Source organism: Tachypleus tridentatus, chromosome 13, assembly GCF_004210375.1.
Source record: "Tachypleus tridentatus isolate NWPU-2018 chromosome 13, ASM421037v1, whole genome shotgun sequence".
Taxonomy (NCBI): Eukaryota; Metazoa; Arthropoda; class Merostomata; order Xiphosura; family Limulidae; genus Tachypleus; species Tachypleus tridentatus.
The window spans coordinates 177,627,249-177,647,244 of NC_134837.1; the positions used below are offsets into that span (position 1 = coordinate 177,627,249).

The 19,996-nt window shown below is 34.5% G+C and overlaps 1 long non-coding RNA gene across 8 annotated transcripts in view; it reads left to right on the forward strand.

Moving 5' to 3' along the window:
• Window positions 1-19,996, forward strand: part of LOC143240190 (uncharacterized) — a 32,499-nt gene that overhangs the window by 4,405 nt on the left and 8,098 nt on the right. For 2 of the 8 annotated variants that reach the window (XR_013021619.1, XR_013021618.1), the window contains exon 2: window positions 1,105-4,985. The exons of 5 other annotated variants lie outside the window; for them this stretch is intronic. This is a non-coding gene — a long non-coding RNA (uncharacterized LOC143240190). Of the gene's footprint in view, window positions 1-1,104; window positions 4,986-19,996 lie in introns of those variants that run through there. One more of the 8 variants, XR_013021621.1, reaches the window with a different exon arrangement.

Here is a 19,996-nt window from a genome sequence, read left to right on the forward strand (position 1 = left end):
GTAAGTTTTAAAATAAAAAGAAATTACGTAAGAATCTATAACAATACTAATCAACAAGCATTTTGATTAAGCAGTTGCAAACTTAGTAAAGCAATTTATTAATGAAGTGTCAAACTTACAAATATATAATTAAATATTTTAGTCCTGAGTCTTATTATTATATACAGAAGGAAAGGAACGATTAAAATGAATTACATATAAATGAATAAATTTGTATTTGCTAAGAATAAAGTTGTATTTTTGTTTATTAATTTAACATGGCGTCTTTTATTTTTTGTCTATTAATGTTGTAAGATTTTTACCTTAGAATAATAAGGAATGATTGTGTTCAAAAACGTGATATTAGGTTTTAAAGTTGAGTCAAACAAACAAATAGAAAAGTGTCTTTATCTCATCAGTATATTGCAATTTGAGGGTCGAGGGATCGAATCTCTGTCTCATTAAACATGATTGCCTTTTCAACTGTGGGTGTGTTATAATGTGAAGGTCAATCACTCTATTCGTTGGTAAAAGAGTAATCCAATAGTTAGCAGTGGGTGATGATGATTAGCTGCTTTCCCTCTGCTCTTTCAGTGAGAGTTTGTTTGTTTTTGTTGGGTTTTTTTAATTTCGCACGCACACAACTACTCGAGGGCTATGTGCACTAGTCGTCCCTAATTTAGTAGTGTAAGACTAGAGGGAAGGCAGCTAGTCATCATCACCCACCGCCAACTCTTGGGCTACTCTTTTATCAACGAATAGTGGGATTGACCGTCACATTATAACGCCCCCACGGCTGAAAGGGCGAGCATGTTTGGCGTGAAGGGGATGCGAACTCGCGACCCTCAGATAACGAGTTGCACGCCTTAACACGCTTGGCCATGCCGGGCATCTTTCAGCGAGAGACGGCTAGTGTAAATAGCCTTCGTGTAGCTTTGTACAAAATTCAAACCAAACTGGAATTAACAAGTGTAACATATTTTGCAACGTGTACATTTTATTGTATACACGTTTTTTGAAATACCATTATGCACATACTTTTTGAATAGCAGTTGACCTAGTTTTCTTCCATGTATAAATGTAAATTGCATTTTAATTTCAATTTTATACTCTGTTTTTAACTAGGTTTTCGGTAGCATGAGGCAAGTCTGTGGTGAACGATAAACACAAGCGACAGGGACATATTTTGAAGAATCATTTCTTGTCAGTTTGTGGCTTATTTTCAAAGGAAGTAGTTATTTTATTAACAGCAGTGGAAGGGAAATTGTTTTGTACTTAAAACTGAAATCTAAGGTTGGCATTTCCGTTCTCAAACAGTCGATGTTGAAACAGTGTTGTCAATAGGCTACTGGTATTTACAATTGAGATTTTATTCCCAGGCGACAATTTTTAAGGCTAGTCTAGGAATTAAGTGTTCACTGTTTGTTAGGTGTGATGGTGCATTGAGGAGGTTTTATTTGGAACTGGCATGCACTTTTAAAGAAGATAGTAATAAAAATGTGCAATTTGTTTGTGGACTTCGGAGGTTGGAGGCTATCATAATTAAAATATAGGCAGTAGATAAAGAGAAGGGTAGACTTTGGGAAATGGTATCAGGATTTCAAGAGGAAATTAATCTTTCACATGTAAGGGACATATCATATAGCAATGACTTCAGGAAGTTAGAAACACTACTATTAGGGCTAAAAGTAGTGGATATAACTGTAATGAGTCTATTTTATTAAGCAACAAATTTCAGCCTTTGGTTTGTCTAGATAAGGAACTATAGAAGGGAGGGAAAACCGAAAGATCAGAAGAGGATGTGGATGATATTGGGAAAGTTAGATCAGAGGAACTAATTAATAAGTACAAGGCGTTGATAAAAGCGCATAATAAAAGGGCCGTAATTTAATTGTGTTTCGGATAATGTAGATAATTAATTGTAGAAATGAACTTATAAGTAGATCACTAGGGCTGAATGTTAAGCTTAGGTTAATATGTAACTATGAACAGGTTCACTGGTTTAACTTGATGGATCAGTTTTATGGAATAAGGAAGTATTTTTGAATGGATGGTTTGTATTTAAATAAGATAGAGTCTGGCCTGCTTGTTAGGGCTATTAACTGAGCTGTAAGGAAAGTTTGAACTAGGATAATGGTGTGGGCCAGGATAAACAAAAAGTAAGATGTAGAAAACATTTTAGCTTAGGAAGTGAGTACTGAAGCAGCTCTGAGGTTGGAGTAATTGTTACTATTGTAATACTAGAAGTATTAATAAAGAAAATAGATTATTTTAAAGTGCAGGTAAATATGGAGGATTTTGATATAATGAGAAAAACTGAAACATCGTTAATTGTAGACGTTTTTTATTTAAATCCTTCCAAAGCACAATTGGACTATCAGAACCGTCCGTGTGAATATTAGGACATATTGGACTTTACTGACAGTATTATGCAGATGAGGTTGTACCGATACAAAAGGCAGTGACTGAAAAATTTGTAAAAATATCTTGCACTAAGCTTAATTTATTACATTCCAAGTGTTACCTCTGTGGCTGTTGTAACATTTATTAAGTATTGAGGAAGGAAATAATGCGACTGAATCATAACACGTGAAACGTCGCCACAGAAAACGAGCTGATTGAAGGTCCAGGCCTAGTGGCCATGGAAGCAGTCCAGTTGGTTGAAATAAAGCTGTTGTGGCCAAATGGGATTATATATTATAACCTAACCAGGAATGTGGATAAAGGATGGGGATTCTGTCTGATCCAGAAGCGAGAAACCTTATAAAGACAGTGTTTGTAATTAAGTACAAATTTACACACTGGGCTATCTTTGGTTTGCCCACCACGGGTATTGAAAACCGGTTTCTAACGTTGTGAATCCGCAGACATAACGCTCTGCCACTGGTGTGGCTTCAAAACAGTGATAGGGAACCAGCTACTGAAAAGATAATTTACAAGTTGATGAGGATCCAAATACTGAAGAGAGAGTTTCAACTCCAAAGACTTCCTGAATTCGGTATTGCTATTGGAGAGAAAATAACGGAATAGTACCATTAATCCTGTTACCACCATTATAGATTGGCCAATAACCTCAGACTAGGATTAACCTACTAAATATGAGAAATGGAGGAAGTCTGTAGACTATTCACTCGTACATTTTTATTCCTTGTTTCTACTGAGCTTGGTAGGTTGTCAAGAACAGCTGATTAAGAATGTTTGATAAGTTATAGCTGTTATTTATGTTAAAAGTTTTGTAACATGAACAAATATCGATCTATTTGTTACCATTTGCAGATATATATATATATAGTATCCTCACTACCAGTTACGTATATTATTAATAAAATTTAAAATTAGGCCATATATTTCATAACCACTTGCCCTAGGTATTCTTTCACCCTGTGAATATTCAGTATTTCACCTTTGACTATTTGTTAATAAAGAATGTTTTTTCTTTGTGTGTTATTTAGAGTATTTATTCTTATTCAAGACCAGTTTTTTTGTTTACTATAACCTCATGATGAAGCCCGAATTGTAATCGTCTAATTGATGATGTTGGTCTCATCGTCTGTTTAAACTCCCATACTCTCAGAAGTATGAAGATTGGTGATACGTCATTATGCCTATGGTATCTTACATACACATTGTTATCACATTGTACAAGTACTGTTGTTTTAATTTCGTGTCCAATGCGCGTAAATGGTCGTCCACAAAGAAATAATAAGAAATACGCTACTAATTTGTCATCATACGGGTAATAAATTATTGTACTAACATGACATCGTGGCAACCATGTCAAGATAAAAACCACTAAAATAAATATTCCTTCATATAACTAAATAAATGTATAAAATATATTAAATATAAATTATTATAAATGCAGTTTTTAAACCAATATTACAAACAATTTGATGTGGAATAATAAAACCATATATTATTAAACATTTAAATATGAAAGATAGCCAATGTTAAGTTAGTCCATACCTGCATACTTTAGAAAAAATACCTTTATGAAAAAGATATCTAACTAATAGAAATCCAATATGCAAAAGATATATTGAATAAATTGCATTGAAGAACAAGCAATACTTTATTTTATAATTGCGTGTTCTTCAATAACCGCAAGAGGGCGGGTGAGCTCTGACAAATATCTAAAGTGTTATTTGATTTGCACACTATTTGTTTTTGACATAATATGAACATAGTGCATTATAAAACTGAATTTATCAGTGACATGACATTCAAATACTTAGATCCACAACTTGTATTGTGTAAAATAAGGAAACTAGTAAGTATTGGTAACTGTAGATGTTACACATATAGATACTGCAAGTGAATTATTTTTAGGATTTCGCAGCACAGCGTTACTGTAATATTTGTCACAGGAAGATACTGTTGTCAGAACCTATGTCACCTGTGACCCAGAGTAGCAATACTGCAATTCTCCTTTTTTAATTCTGGAAGGAACAACAATGAAAGTAGTATTTGATTAATAAACACGTTAAATTTTAAGTTGAAATGTATAGTTTTAAAAAAAAACCTTTAAGTTTAACTTAGCGAAGCTTTATACTAGGAAAAGAGAATAATCGTGTATTAGCATAAAATGGGACTTTTCAATCCATGATAAAAAATGTGTTAATTTTTAAAATACAGTCGCACCAATGATAAAACTTCACTGAATTGAAAACGTAAAGTTTCACCATTTGGAACATAATGGAAAAATTTGGTTAAATCTTTTAAAATGCGAATAATTGTTCTTGAAGTAAATTTTAACGAGTTTTGAAGAAGATTTGTAAATATTGTCTATAGATGGCAGCACGTTACTATTTACCTTTTGTCATAGATTACGCAGGCTTGCATACGTAAACTTCATAAAAGTTGTTTTGGTTTTAGTAATGGATTTTTTTAAATTTAGTTACGTATATTTCGAAAATAAGTTTTTTAACTATCACGTAAAGATATTTTTAAATCGAGAAGAAAAACTTTCATAGCTCAAATTATTATTTAGTTTGATTCAATGAAAACTTTAATGTTATGTTTGGCTAATAGAACGATCGACGAGACTCTCACTAGAGACATCTATAGTCAGTGGTTGCCAGTATTTTAAGTTTAATACAATATGACACGATTTCAATGAAAATAGCTCGCTAATATAAAGTAGATATGACGTTTTGTGAAAAAGCTGTACATGATGGGTAAAAGTGGATATTATTTCTGATTCAGTATACAGGAATATGCAAAAATTTCAAGGCATTATAACCATCTGAGGCCTGTGTTACCACAAGAGCTAAGTACTGTGTCATTCACAGACGATTATTACAAACAGTTTTCAAAACACTAAAAAACCTAATACATTACGTGTTAAGAGATGACAAAGCATTTTTAGTTTGGAACTCCCATTAACATTTTATAAACCGTATTGGTTCAATTACATTATTTTACCCGTATATTTAGAAGGCTCAAATTTCTGATTTAGTAGATAAATTGTGGAATAGAAGTTGATACTTCTAAATTTAAAAATCGTTATGAATTTTGCTCAACTATCCGTATTTTGAAAAGGTAATAAATTATTTTAATATTTTTATGAAATAACATTTCAAAAAAGCAAAGCGAGGTGTTAGGGTACTCGACTCGTAATCTGAAGGTCGTTCGTTCGAATCTCCGTTACATGCTCGCTCTTTCAGCCGTGAGGCCTTTATAAATATAGGTAAATCCCCTATTCATTGGTTAAAGAGTTGGCGGTGATGATTAACTACCTCTCTTTTAGCCTTAAACTGGTAAATTAGGGACGGCTAGCGCAGATAGACCTGGTGTAGTTTTGTGCGAAATTCAAAAATACAGATTTTAGTAACAAAAGTGTTACCGAGACTTGTTCAATCAATACTACTTTTTGAGGATCTTTTCGATTCACAGGATTTTCGATAGTCTATTCAAGTACAGTGTTCGTAAAGTAATGGTAACGAATCTATGGTGCATGTGTGTGAACACTCAATGTAAATTCAGACCTTGTAATAACATCTTATTTCTTACAAATTGGAAAATACGTAATGGCTTTCTCTTTGCACTTGGTGACAAACAAGTCAAAGTACGTGTATATTGCCTGGGGGTGGAGAAAGAACGTTTGTAATAAACTGTGATTTCCAGTTGTTCATTTCAATCTCGAACTAAAGGGCCAAGTAAATAATGTTGGATGCTTTCTGGATTCACCATGTAGTGGATTTTGGTAATCGAGTAGTTAAAAACCCTACTCATGTAGTGAGATGTTTTATTTAAAAAAGTCTCTTAACAAAATATTTAGCAACATCATTTGAAAAGATTTCTTTTATAAAAAGACTAATGATTGGCTGAGTTGTTTCGTCAATATGCTTACAGCTAAAAAGTAGTTAATCATTAAATCAAATTGAATAAACGTGTTCCTGAAAATTCGTCATTGAAACTGGCAGAGTAAATGTCTTTCTGAAAATTGATTGAAACTGACTGAGAAAATTAGTTTAGTTTGTTTCGAATTTCGCGCAAAGCTACACGAGGGCTATCTGCGCTGGCCGTCATTAATTTAGCAGTGTAAGGCTAGACGAAAAGCAGCTAGTCATCGCTACCCAGAGCCAACTCTAGAGCTAATCTTTTACCAACGAATTGTGGGATTGATCATACGTTATAACACCCCCACAGCTGAAAGGGCGAGCATGTTTGGTGTGACGGGAACTGAGTAAACGTCTTTCTGAAATTAATCAATGAATATCGACTGAGTAAATGTGTTCGTGAAAATTAATGATTGAAACCAGCTGAGTAAACATCTTGAAAATTAATGCTGGAAACTAGCTGAGTAAACGTGTTCCATAAAATTAATGGTTAGAACTGGCTGAGTGAACGTCTTTCTGAAGACTCAATTTGAATGATAAAGCTCAAATCCACTTTTCAAAACATCGTTTCCCCTTTTACAAATTTGATGTTCATAGAGAACAAGACGAAATTTTTCCTTTGTGATAACACTATCGTCAAAGGCAAATGGGTTTATGAAATTTTGGTAATTATATTAAATTTCTCAGAATGGTCCTGTTCATTTAATATTCACGTGAACAAATATCCTTGAAATTTAAGTTTCGGTCGAACTAAACTGAACTGCATAATATAATTTTTCTACACAATTAATTTATGAAAATAGCAAAATGTGAGTATTTACTTTAAAAAAGGGATTATTATGTTGTTGGTTTGTTATTCGTTTCAAGCAGCTATGAATCCAACTTACATCAACACTAGTTTTACCAATAAATAGGCTTGAGGTGAAACGTTAGAACCAGATGTTGAATCGCTTGGAACTAATTTATATGTCTGGTTGTTTGTTTTGAATTTCGCGCAAAGCTACTCGAGGGCTATCTGCGCTAGCCGTACATAATTTAGCGGTGTAAGACTAGAGGGAAGGCAGCTAGTCATCATTACCCACTGCCAACTCTTGGGCTACTCTTTTACAAACGAATGGTAGGACTGACCGTCACATTATAACGCCCCGACGGCTGAAACGCCAAGCATGTTTGGTACGATGGGGATTCGAACCCGTGACCCTCAGATTACGAGTTAAACACCTTAACCCACCTGGCCATTGATGTGCATTTTTTTCTGCTTTATTTTATGGTTAATTTTAGCATTCAGGTACTTTATACTGTCTGTATTTTTAGAATATGTTAAGCCAACTTTTAAATACATTACATTATAAATGTTCTCATATTTTTATTCAATTCTACATTCTGTTAAACAATTAAGAGGAAGAGAACTTCTATAAAATTTAAATATCAGGTCCGAAAATTTAAATTTAATACAGAAAGTGCATCATCATTTCTGTCTTTGCAGAAGGCTTTAATGACTAAAATATGTAGTGAGACGTGTATAAAAATGTTCAAACAAATAAAAGAAATAAACCCAACTCCACTTTTTCAGATTATTAATCAAGTAAACCTTTATGAAGATGGATGTGTCTGAGGACCACATTAGGCATATAATACTTTGTGCGTTTGAGTTGTTTGTTTGGGAATTTCGCACAAAGCTACTCGAGGGCTATCTGTGCTAGCCGTCCCTAATTTAGCAGTGTAAGACTAGAGGGAAGGCAGCTAGTCATCACCACCCACCGCCAACTCTTGGGCTACTCTTTTACCAACGAATAGTGGGATTGACCGTCACATTATACACCCCCACGGTTGGGAGGGCGAGCATGTTTTAGCGCGACGCGGGCGCGAACCCGCGACCCTCGGATTACGAGTCGCACGCCTTACGCGCTAGGCCGTGCCAGGCCTTGTGCGTTTGAAAAAAAAACAGAAACTACACGAATTAAGATGTTTATGGTGCAGAGTCTCTCTATGAAATAAAATGTCGAAGGTGGTTTCAGAAGCTCAGATCAGATGACATACAACTTAAGTAATGCGCCACGTTCAGATCGCCCTGTTGACTGTAATAATGACTTGCTGCTGGCTGCACTTGATGAAAATTGTGCTGTAATAATTGAAGAACTTGCACAGAAGCTTAATTCAACCCATTCAACAGTTTACCATCATCTGCAACAGCTTGGAAAGGTGCCAAAACTTGAAAATGGGTCCCTCGTGATTTGATAGAAGCCAACCTTAGAGCAAGAGTAGACATTTGCACTCTCGTGAAGGTGACTCGCCTTTTTTGGACAGGTTAGTGACTGGAGATAAAAAAATGGATATATTATAAAAATGTTAAGCGCCGCAGACAATGGCTCAGTGTAGGTAAACTGGCTATAGCACAGCCCAAAATGGACATCCACCCAAGGAAATTCTTGTAAGCCTTTGGTGGGATATTGTTGGTGTGATCCACTTTGAGTTGCTGCCACTCAATGTAACGATTACATCAGACTTCTATTGTCAAAAGTAAGAGCGCTTGAATATTGTACTGAAAGAAAAGAGGCCTACTTTGATCAATCGTAAAGGTGTTGTGTTACACCAGGATAATGCACGACCCCATACAGCAAGGATCACATCTGCAAAGATTGAAGAGCTAGACTGTGAAAAACTTCCACATCTTCCTTATTCTCAGACCTTGCCCCATCTGATTATCATCTATTCTGAAGTTTGGAGAACTGTCTTGACGGAAAAGAACTTGGAACAATGAAGATGTCAAAACTACCCTTTCTATATTCCTTTCCTCCAAACCCAAAGAATTTTATAGAAGTGGCATTCAGAAGCTTGTGGATCGTTAGCAGGAAGTAATTGTTAATAATAGGACATATATTATTGATTAAATAACATTAAAAGCGTTTGAAATCCTTTCTCTTTTTCTGAACCTAAGATCGGACATTACTTAAGGAATGACCTGATACTTTTTTTATTCTAGATGTTAAAAATGTGACATTACCCTAGTGTAATAATTCATCAATTAAACCTACTTTTATGAACATATTTAAAATAATAAAGTTGCATGTCAAAAGAGCCATGGGAAACGCGACAGTGCGTAGAATGCGCCTCAAATTATTCTTAAACAACAAAAAACAAATGACCCGTCCAAATGTTTAAAATGGTGGGAAGGTTAGGAACAAAGGGCCAAATATGTCAAATGTTAAGTGTATTTTTATTTTTCAATTTGTTATTGAGAAGCCGATAAGAAAAGCAATGACAGAAAAGAACAAAAACCAAGATATGTCCGAAAATTATCAGGACAAAATTCTCAGGTAAATCAGGTGTATATATGTATACACACACACAGATTGATGGCTCTAGGTAGAATTGTGACCCGTGGGATCATTGTATTCCGCGACTTTGTAAAATTTGCAAGAGCTGGTATTAGGATATCAATTTTGGCGCCTTGTGCGAGGGTAGATGTCGCCAACTCTAAGGGACTGCCCTGTCTATATAGGTGAAATGAAAATATTATATATTTTAATTCACGTGTGTGAAACATTACTGAATGATAATTGTACATAAAAACAACATATATGTTTCATTGTGTTAACTCTCAAAAACTGCGCAATATATTTAAGTGATCAATATTTTAATATATCTAAACGAACAATGGTTTAAAACAATTTCATAGTCAGTACTTATATATTTTTCAAAGAAAAAATGTAGTATATTTACGTGACCAGTAGCACAGTGGTATGTCTGCGGAATTACAACCCTAAAAACCGGGTTTCGATACCCGTGTTGGGCAAAGCACAAAGAGCCCATTGTGTACCTTTGTGATTGACTACAAATAATAATTATATGGTCAGTAGATTAATGTTTGTAATACTAATACTTTAATATCGTTTGTCCGAAATATGTGTCAATGCTTTAAGTATTCTGTATTTTAATACCTTTTGGTCAATACACTTAGGCGTATATATAAATAATCCTGTGAAATTTTAATACCACCTGCTGTTTGGATGTTTTATAATTTTGAATAATACGCTTCAGGTTAATGAGATCTTAACAATATGTGTGTTGAACAGTATATTTTAGGTTAATGTCAGATTTTAGTAGTCTGTTCTTTGAATAGTACGCAACCTGACATGGACAGGTAGTTAGGGCGCTCAACTCGTTAACTGACAGTCACAGGTTAGAATCCCCGTGACCGAAGATAGTTGCTCTTTCAGTCGTAGGGACGTTCATTGTGATGGTTAATTCAACTATTTGTTGGTAAAAGACTAGCAGAAGAGTTGGCGGTGGGTGGTGTTGGCAAGCTGCATTCCCTCTGGTGTCTAAACTATCACTGTTAAATTGAGGACGACTAGCGGAGAAATTTCTCGCATGGCTTTGCGCGAAATTAAAACCAAGTACTCGAGTTAAATAGGCAGAATATATCGTAGATAGTTTTAACAAAAGAGATTGAACTGTCAGTTGCTTACTTGATATCGAGAAAACATTCGACACTGCATGGTGCTGCCAGGCTTTTATGTATGCATAAGCAAGATTCTATAAAGTAGATATCCAATTTGATTGCAATAAATTTAAACAATAAACAGTCTACCTGTTCTAAAATAATGTGTATTCAAATGGTCGTTACACAGTTGTATTCCAGAACTTTAAATAATTGTCTCTTTTTCATCAAAGTTCTCAAAGTCTGGTTCAGACGTCACAACAGAACAAAATTTTATAAGATTAATCATTTCTTCCAACTCTGTTATAACAATACAATGTGATAACTTCATTTCAAAATCCGCCACTATACCACTTGTTATGGCTAAACCCACAATCACGCAGTTTAGACTTACCTCTGTATATAACTGTAACTAACTCGAACTAACTTTTGTACAGGTATTTTTAATCCGATCGTGCCACCCACATTAACTCCACATTTTCTACCTTCTAGAAGGTTTGATAGCGAATAATACTGCGTGGTATTTCCATTCCTGATACTCAGAGCGTGAGATCATTCATTGGTTTGGTTTGAATTTCGCGCAAAGCTACACGAGGGCTATCTGCGCTAGCTGTCCCTAATTTAACAGTGCAAGACTAGAGGGAAGGCAGCTAGTCATCACAACTCACCGCCAACTCTTGGACTACTTTTTTACCAACAAATAGTGGGTTTGACCGTGACATTATAACGCCCCCACGACTGAAAGGGCGAGCATGTTTGGTGCAACGGAAATTCGAACCCGCGACCCTCAGATTACGAGTCGAGGATAATTCTATTCAAAAAATTTTTTAAGTACTAATATGTATTCAATGACTGTATAGAAGCAAATAGGTTACATATTAAATATGTATATATGTATATTTTTTCCTGTCCGTTTACTTTGTTCTAACATTAATTTGTTTTAAAGTACAGTAATTCTCAAATAAATTGTTATCAAATGATAACAGGGATTTAAAGGTTCTATACATGTTATTTCATAATCGTCATAAATAAATATGAGTAGAAAGAACTGTATATAATGAGATATTTACTTGACATTTCAGAGCAATCGAACGAAACTAAAAGTGCTCAAAATGTTTATGTACAACATAAAGGGAACAGATAATAGCATGAACTGTTCCCTTGGTGATTAACTTGCACGAGCTTCTAAAATCAAGAAAGCTTAAACGAAGTAATTTCAAAGCATAATTACAAACGAACTTTTTCGTGAGGAAACAGGAACACGCAGAATTAACTCTTTTTTTTTTTTTTTCTAAATATTGATTAAGACAAAAATAAAAAGAATTGGCTACTAATGCATGTTCCCAATCTGGGTTCGTGAATCTGAATGAATATATTATATAAAGATTACACGTCCTTTTCTTTTGTACTTGGAAAGTCTTGATTAAAGCTGTAGCCATCGTTTTCAAAATCGTAACTATAGAGAATATAAAATGTGCAGGTTTTATTTTTCGTTATGCGGATCTGTTGATTATAAACCTACCCTAATGTAAGAATGTTATTACAAATCATAACATCTTTCTTGTTAAACACACTATCAAGTTATCCATTCGCTTAGTTGTAAGGCTCAGTGTTCATGAAGCTAAAATTCGGGTTTCAATACATGAAGTAAGCATAGCAAGATAGCCCTTTTATAGCTTTGTGTTTAACAACTAAAGAACAATCGAGGTAGATATTTAGCTTTGGTAACCCAGGGATGGTCAGAAATTAAAGTTACTTACCTTCATCCCTTCCTTGTCTTATAGATCATTTTAGATATTGTGATGGTTAAAGTTCAGAGATATGAAATATGACTTTTGTGGTCAAGGAAAAGGAAAGTCCGAGAAGACAGAAAGAGTGTTTGCATTCAGCTTCATCTATGGGATGAAATTACCATCACTAACACCAGCAATGAATTCTATCAACAAATGTTGAAAACTCTTGTACAAAGGTTCTACTGGAATTAGTTCTTTCATACAAGGACCAAGTACATTCCAGTAATTAGCATGCCAGACTGTGATGCGAGTCCCGCTATGACAAACACATAAGAAAAAAATAATTCTCGCACGGATTCATTGTAAGTGTGTCTGATTGACCTACAATTCGGCCTGACAGGAATAACTGAAGATTCAGTAATGGGTGTTCTTGACTAGTTTCACTCCTTCTAATTTATTACTTAAATACCTGTTAACAGAAATTTACGCCAACTTTTGACCAAATGTCTAATTCTTCTTTCTTGCTATTAGTTATCAATGTTGAAGATACATAAAATTTTCTTTCCCAATCTTCTACGTCTTCAAAAATATATAAAAATTGTTTTGCAATCTCACGTTAAATGTTTTCTTTTTCAACGATTTACATTTTATGTTTACAGTCTAAAAACGCTGTATTTATACTTTACTGACATCAGGCTTATATATCTTCTATGAGAGGAGGAAGGGCACCCCCACAACGAAACAAGCACAGCGATGTTTCTATTCAACAAACAATTCTGCATTCGTTTAATTTATTCATTTAATTATGTCATTAGATGATTATAATGTCATCAAAAGTGTTTGTTTTTCGAAATCTTGTGGAAGATTTTAATTTTAGGAGTATTATTTGGAAAGGACGGGCATGGCCAAGCGTGTTAAGGCGTTCGACTCGTAATCCGAGGGTCGTAGGTTCGAATCCCGGCCGCACCAAACATGCTTGCCCTCCCAGCTGTGGGGGGAGTTATAATGTGAGGTCAATCCCACTACTCGTTGGTAAAAGAGTAGCCCAAGAGTTGGCGGTGGGTAGTGATGACTAGCTGCCTTCCCTCTAGTCTTACACTGCTAAATTAGGAACGGCTAGCGCAGATAGCCCTCGAGTAGTTTTGCGCGAGATTCAAAAACAAACAAACATTATTTGGAAAAATTTCGAGTCTTAAAGTGAGGGGGACATGTTTTTGGAAATTGTTCAGAATATTTTCATTCACCAACTGGTGATGGAACCTACAAAAAAGGAAGGTATATTAGGTTTAATATTATTATCCAAAGTGAATACAATAGACTAGAGTTGTGGTTGGTGAACATTTAAATACAAGCGACCATTGCACTATCATATTTCGGATTATACTATATGTAGAATTTCGGGAAAGCCAGTTATGATGGAATGAGATGTGAGCTGTCTTTTGTAGATTGGACTAAAGATATAGGAGGGATCTTGAACAGATGTAGGAAGCACTTAGGGAAAATATGAAATGCATACATAATATACGTATTTACTGCTTCCAATTGTCCAGCGGTATATCTGCGAACTTACATCGCTAGAATTTCGGTTTCGATACCGGTAGGTGGTGGGCACAGAACAGATAGCCCATTGTGTAGCTTTGTGCTTAATTACAAACAAACAAACAGTTTATAGATGACTTTAAAAGGATTTTGGGGCGACTAACTGTATCAAAGATGCTGCAGACTTACACGGAGATTTATACAATTAGATACACTGGGCAAGTGCATGGCAGATGATGTTTAACTATTCAAAATGTAAGGTGGGGCATGTAAGTTTTCACAATTCAAATTACTTTTACAATTTAACTGGGAAAACATTACATACTGTGGTTAAAGAAAAAGATCTTGATGTCATGATTAAAAAATGAGTTAAGTCATCTAAGTAATGTATTGTAGCCGGCAATAGGGCGATTAAGATTTTGGTAGCATCTATAGAAATATTGAATACACAACAAGTGATATTATTGTTTCACTGTATAGATCTCTTGTAAGGCCTCAGTTGTACAGTTCTGGTTTTCCTTCCTCAAGAAGGACATTGAAATTTTAGAGAAGGTTCGGAGAAAACCGTTAGGATGATACCTCGGATGGTGTGGTCATCCTATGAGGAGAAACTAAAATATCTAAATTTGTATTCTCTGGAAAAGTGAAGCTTTATGAGGGATTTTATTGAAGTGTTTAAGATTATTAAGGGTATCGATAATACAGATCCATCAAACATTTTTGTGTGTAGTAGTGAAAACAATAGAACAAGGTGTCATATGTTCAGATTTTGTCAACATTGGAGTCGTTTGCAGTTTAGACAGTATTACTTTTCAAACATGGTGGTTGGCTTTTGAAATGAGCTGCCTTCAAGGCTGGTGGAGGTAGAACACTTAACTGGATGAGAACATAAGTATTATAGAAGGGAGCTAGGAGGGACATCCTTGATGAGGTAGTAAGCTCCGTTTTGTCCTTCTGAAAGTTTATCAATTGCCAATTGTGTGATGTTACTATTACTTAGACTAAACGACTCGTCGTGAAACGAGTGTGGTGGGAGTTTAATGCTTTAAATTAAAATATTTATATACATATATATTAGCAGAGCTGATGTATAACTTAAGGAAACCATAAAGAAAAGTCAGTTTAACAAAAAGAAAAACATGTGAAAACAAAATCACGAGAGTAAATCAAGAATGACAATTTTCAGGAAACATTATTTGTGATCGGCAGAACTTTGCAGGAAACATTATTTGTGATCAGCAGAACTTTACACGAAACATTATTTGTGATCAGCAGAACTTTACAGGAAACATTATTTGTGATCGGCAGAACTTTGCAGGAAACATTATTTGTGATCAGCAGAACTTTACAGGAAACATTATTTGTGATCAGCAGAACTTTACAGGAAACATTATTTGTGATCAGCAGAACTTTACAGGAAACATTATTTGTGATCGGCAGAACTTTACAGGAAACATTATTTGTGATCGGCAGAACTTTACAGGAAACATTATTTGTGATCAGCAGAACATTACAGGAAACATTATTTGTGATCAGCAGAACTTTACAGGAAACATTATTTGTGATCGGCAGAACTTTACAGGAAACATTATTTGTGATCAGCAGAACTTTACAGGAAACATTATTTGTGATCAGCAGAACTTTACAGGAAACAGGAAACATTATTTGTGATCAGCAGAACTTTACAGGAAACATTATTTGTGATCAGAACTTTACAGGCAGCAGAACTTTACAGGAAACATTATTTGTGAATCATTATTTGTGATCCAGCAGAACTTTACAGGAAACATTATTTTACAGGAAACATTATTTGTGATCAGCAGAACTTTACAGGAAACATTATTTGTGATCAGCAGAACTTTACAGGAAACATTATTTGTGATCAACAGCAGAACTTCAGCAGAACAGGAAACATTATTTTGATCATCAGCAGAACTTTACAGGAAACAGCAGAACTTTACAGGAAACATTATTTGTGATCAGCAGAACTTTACAGGAAACATTATTTGTGATCAGCAGAACTTTACAGGAAACATTATTTGTGATCAACAGAAACATTATTTGTGATCAGCAGAAACAGGAAACATATTTGTGATCAGCAGAACTTTACAGGAAACATTATTTGTGATCAGCAGAACTTTACAGGAAACATTATTTGTGATCAGCAGAACTTTACAGCAGAAACATTATTTGTGATCAGCAGAACTTTACAGGAAACATTATTTGTGATCATTATTTGTGATCAGCAGAACTTTACAGGAAACATTATTTGTGATCAGCAGAACTTTACAGGAAACATTATTTGTGATCAGCAGAACTTTACAGGAAACAGATCAGCAGAAACATTATTTGTGATCAGAAACATTATTTGTGATCAGCAGAACAGGAAACATTATTTGTGATCAGCAGAACTTTACAGGAAACATTATTTGTGATCAGCAGAACTTTACAGGAAACATTATTTGTGATCAGCAGAACTTTACAGGAAACATTATTTGTGATCAGCAGAACTTTACAGGAAACATTATTTGTGATCAGCAGAACTTTACAGCAGAAACATTATTTGTGATCAGCAGAACTTTACAGGAAACATTATTTGTGATCAGCAGAACTTTACAGGAAACATTATTTGTGATCAGCAGAACTTTACAGGAAACATTATTTGTGATCAGCAGAACTTTACAGGAAACATTATTTGTGATCAGCAGAACTTTACAGGAAACATTATTTGTGATCAGCAGAACTTTACAGGAAACATTATTTGTGATCAGCAGAACTTTACAGGAAACATTATTTGTGATCAGCAGAACTTTACAGGAAACATTATTTGTGATCAGCAGAACTTTACAGGAAACATTATTTGTGATCAGCAGAACTTTACAGGAAACATTATTTGTGATCAGCAGAACTTTACAGGAAACATTATTTGTGATCAGCAGAACTTTACAGGAAACATTATTTGTGATCAGCAGAACTTTACAGGAAACATTATTTGTGATCAGCAGAACTTTACAGGAAACATTATTTGTGATCAGCAGAACTTTACAGGCAGAACTTTACAGGAAACATTATTTGTGATCATTTGTGCAGAACTTTACAGGAAACATTATTTGTGATCAGCAGAACTTTACAGGAAACATTATTTGTGATCAGCAGAACTTTACAGGAAACATTATTTGTGATCAGCAGAACTTTACAGGAAACATTATTTGTGATCAGCAGAACTTTACAGGAAACATTATTTGTGATCAGCAGAACTTTACAGAAACATTATTTGTGATCAGCAGAACTTTACAGGAAACATTATTTGTGATCAGCAGAACTTTACAGGAAACATTATTTGTGATCAGCAGAACTTTACAGGAAACATTATTTGTGATCAGCAGAACTTTACAGGAAACATTATTTGTGATCAGAACTTTACAGAACATTATTTTTACAGGAAACATTATTTGTGATCAGCAGAACTTTACAGGAAACATTATTTGTGATCAGCAGAACTTTACAGGAAACATTATTTGTGATCAGCAGAACTTTACAGGAAACATTATTTGTGATCAGCAGAACTTTACAGGAAACATTATTTGTGAAACATTATTTGTGATCAGCAGAACTTTACAGGAAACATTATTTGTGATCAGCAGAACTTTACAGGAAACATTATTTGTGATCAGCAGAACTTTACAGGAAACATTATTTGTGATCAGCAGAACTTTACAGGAAACATTATTTGTGATCAGCAGAACTTTACAGGAAACATTATTTGTGATCAGCAGAACTTTACAGGAAACATTATTTGTGATCAGCAGAACTTTACAGGAAACATTTGTGATCAGCAGAACTTTACAGGAAACATTATTTGTGATCAGCAGAACTTTACAGGAAACATTATTGTGATCAGCAGAATCAGGAAACATTATTTGTGATCAGCAGAACTTTACAGGAAACATTATTTGTGATCAGCAGAACTTTACAGGAAACATTATTTGTGATCAGCAGAACTTTACAGGAAACATTATTTGTGATCAGCAGAACTTTACAGGAAACATTATTTGTGATCAGCAGAACTTTACAGGAAACATTATTTGTGATCGGCAGAACTTTACAGGAAACATTATTTGTGATCAGCAGAACTTTACAGGAAACATTATTTGTGATCAGCAGAACTTTACAGGAAACATTATTTGTGATCAGCAGAACTTTACAGGAAACATTATTTGTGATCAGCAGAACTTTACAGGAAACATTATTTGTGATCAGCAGAACTTTACAGGAAACATTATTTGTGATCAGCAGAACTTTACAGGAAACATTATTTGTGATCAGCAGAACTTTACAGGAAACATTATTTGTGATCAGCAGAACTTTACAGGAAACATTATTTGTGATCAGGCAGAACTTTACAGGAAACAGAACTTTACAGGAAACATTATTTGTGATCAGCAGAACTTTACAGGAAACATTATTTGTGATCAGCAGAACTTTACAGGAAACATTATTTGTGATCAGCAGAACTTTACAGGAAACATTATTTGTGATCAGCAGAACTTTACAGGAAACATTATTTGTGATCAGCAGAACTTTACAGGAAACATTATTTGTGATCAGCAGAACTTTACAGGAAACATTATTTGTGATCAGCAGAACTTTACAGGAAACATTATTTGTGATCAGCAGAACTTTACAGGAAACATTATTTGTGATCAGCAGAACTTTACAGGAAACATTATTTGTGATCAGCAGAACTTTACAGGAAACATTATTTGTGATCAGCAGAACTTTACAGAACTTTACAGGAAACATTATTTGTGAATCATTATTTGTGCAGAACTTTACAGGAAACATTATTTTGTGATCAGGCAGAACTTTACAGGAAACATTATTTGTGATCAGCAGAACTTTACAGGAAACATTATTTGTGATCAGCAGAACTTTACAGGAAACATTATTTGTGATCAGCAGAACTTTACAGGAAACATTATTTGTGATCAGCAGAACTTTACAGGAAACATTATTTGTGATCAGCAGAACTTTACAGGAAACATTATTTGTGATCAGCAGAACTTTACAGGAAACATTATTTGTGATCAGCAGAACTTTACAGGAAACATTATTTGTGATCAGCAGAACTTTACAGGAAACATTATTTGTGATCAGCAGAACTTTACAGGAAACATTATTTTGTGATCAGCAGAACTTTACAGGAAACATTATTTGTGATCAGCAGAACTTTACAGGAAACATTATTTGTGATCAGCAGAACTTTACAGGAAACATTATTTGTGATCAGCAGAACTTTACAGGAAACATTATTTGTGATCAGCAGAACTTTACAGGAAACATTATTTGTGATCAGCAGAACTTTACAGAACTGTTCACAGAACTTTACAGGAAACATTATTTGTGATCAGCAGAACTTTACAGGAAACATTATTTGTGATCAGCAGAACTTTACAGGAAACATTATTTGTGATACATTATTTGTGATCAGCAGAACTTTACAGGAAACATTATTTGTGATCAGCAGAACTTTACAGGAAACATTATTTGTGATCAGCAGAACTTTACAGGAAACATTATTTGTGATCAGCAGAACTTTACAGGAAACATTATTTGTGATCAGCAGAACTTTACAGGAAACATTATTTGTGATCAGCAGAACTTTACAGGAAACATTATTTGTGATCAGCAGAACTTTACAGGAAACATTATTTGTGATCAGCAGAACTTTACAGGAAACATTATTTGTGATCAGCAGAACTTTACAGGAAACATTATTTGTGATCAGCAGAACTTTACAGGAAACATTATTTGTGATCAGCAGAACTTTACAGGAAACATTATTTGTGATCAGCAGAACTTTACAGGAAACATTATTTGTGATCAGCAGAACTTTACAGGAAACATTATTTGTGATCAGCAGAACTTTACAGGAAACATTATTGTGATCAGCAGAACTT